The 2,401-nt window shown below is 46.0% G+C and overlaps 1 pseudogene; it reads left to right on the forward strand.

Moving 5' to 3' along the window:
- Positions 1–244: 244 nt before the first annotated feature.
- Positions 245–2,401, forward strand: LOC120713862 (annotated as a pseudogene).

Consider the following 2,401-nt stretch of genomic DNA (forward strand, 5'->3'; position numbering starts at 1 on the left):
CTTTTACAGCGATTTAATTATATATCGTTTCCACGCTCCAATTCTCCGGTAATTCACTCTTGATTTACATACACATATTTTTTAACTAACGTGGCGAAAAGAAACTGGCACTAGTTTTCATCTCACTTACATTCAAAAATTCAAAGATGCACTTTGATCCTGCTATTTGCCTGCCCGAGTAAAACTGCTACTCAAGTTTTGCGTGTGATCAACCAAAAGCTTGTCTAGCATGCCAGCTAACAACAACAATGGCAAAAACTTGCAGGATGAGGAGAGGAGTGCTGGTGAGAAGGCGATCGACGACTGGCTCCCAATCACCTCATCCAGGAACGCCAAGTGGTGGTACTCTGCGTTCCACAATGTGACCGCCATGGTTGGTGCTGGCGTGCTGAGCCTTCCTTATGCCATGTCTGAGCTCGGCTGGTACGTGTGCGGTCTTGCTGCAACTACAATGGCAATCACCATCACTTGTCTGATCGATGATGATCAATTCAATCATCTCCACATTCATCGTGAAGACTAATCCTTTTTTATGATTTTTTCCATCACAATTTTACAGGGGACTAGGCACTGCGGTGCTTATATTGTCGTGGATCATCACCTTGTACACGATGTGGCAGATGGTGGAGATGCACGAGATGGTGCCGGGGAAGCGGTTCGACCGGTACCATGAGCTTGGGCAGCACGCGTTTGGTCAGAAGCTGGGGCTGTGGATCGTTGTGCCACAGCAGCTCATCGTCGAGGTGGGTGGGGACATCGTCTTCACGCGGTCACTGGAGGCAAGTCGCTGAAGAAGTTCCATGACGTGATCTGCGACAACAAATGCAAGGACATCAAGCTCACCTACTTCATCATGATCTTTGCCTCTTGCCACTTCGTCCTCTCCCTGCTCCCCAACATCAACTCCATCTCTGGCGTCTCCCTCGCGGCTGCTGTCATGTCACTGAGGTACCATTTCAATTACCCACTTCAGTGTTGTAACAGACCTAACATTTTCCTAAAGACTTTGTATTGCTGGAACGATCACTCACATGACTACTGCTTATGCCATGCAGTTACTCAACAATCGCTTGGGGAGCATCGGTGCATAAGGGGAAGTTGCCGAATGTGGACTACCACATTCCGGCAACAACGACACCAGAGAAGGTGTTCAACTTCTTTGGGGCATTGGGGGATGTGGCGTTCGCATACGCGGGACACAATGTGGTGCTTGAGATCCAGGCCACCATCCCATCGGCGCCAGAGAATCCGTCCAAACCCATGTGGAGGGGTGTCGTCGTTGCCTACATCATGGTTGCAATCTGCTACTTCCCTGTCTCTTTCATTGGATATTGGGACTTTGGCAACCAAGTCGATGACAACATCCTCATCACCCTCAACAAGCCAAAGTGGCTCATCGCCCTTGCCAACATGATGGTCGTCATCCATGTCATTGGCAGCTACCAGGTACATGCATACTAGCTAGGGAGTAGGGACATCCATATATATAACAGCTAGAGCATTTATTTTGTGGTGATTGAGTTATTGTCTTCAGAATCTCCTCTGTCGCTCTCTGTTATAGACATGCATGCAGCTCCTCATTTCAGTCGTCTCTTCCATGTAACACTGGTGCATGGAACTAAACTTTTTACCATCTTTGAACTAAATGTTCTTGTTGCAGATTTTTGCGATGCCAGTGTTTTATATGATAGAGACGATCCTGGTGAAGAAGTTGCGTTTCCCCCCTGGTCTTGCTCTTCATTTAATTGCCCGGACCACATATGTTGGTAATGTTGCCTTCTGAAATCTGAACTGAACTTCTCAGTCTAAACTTCCCATCAAGTTTGACAACATTGATAGCCCCACTGATTAAACTGGGTGTCAACTTCTGCAGCCTTCACAACATTTATAGCCATCACCATCCCCTTCTTTGGTGGATTGCTTGGTTTCCTTGGTGGATTCGCCTTTGCACCGACAACATATTTCGTAAGCTCCCATTGATCCACATTACCAGCATTTTGAGAATATCATAGAAAGTGCAACTGAATTGTCTATTTCAAACACAAAAGTTGCACTATGTAGTGTACTATAACTCCCCATCAAGTCAATAGTAATTTGATCTGGGACCTACTAAAATCTCTCTTGTTTCTACAAGCTTCCCTGCATCATATGGCTTGCAATCTATAAGCCCAAAAGGTTTAGCCTCTCATGGTTTACCAACTGGGTAAGAAACTTTTGCAAACCAATCCCTTTCTTTCTTTCTGCAACAGAATGTCCCTGAGTGGCCATTTTTACTTAATTATCTATTTCTCCATGTTTTCAGGTCTGCATTGTTCTTGGAGTGATCCTGATGATCCTGGCACCGATTGGAGCACTCCGGCAGATCATCTTATCTGCCAAGACATACCGATTCTACTCGTAA

This window comes from Panicum virgatum, chromosome 6K (genome assembly GCF_016808335.1).
Source record: "Panicum virgatum strain AP13 chromosome 6K, P.virgatum_v5, whole genome shotgun sequence".
Lineage (NCBI taxonomy): Eukaryota > Viridiplantae > Streptophyta > Magnoliopsida > Poales > Poaceae > Panicum > Panicum virgatum.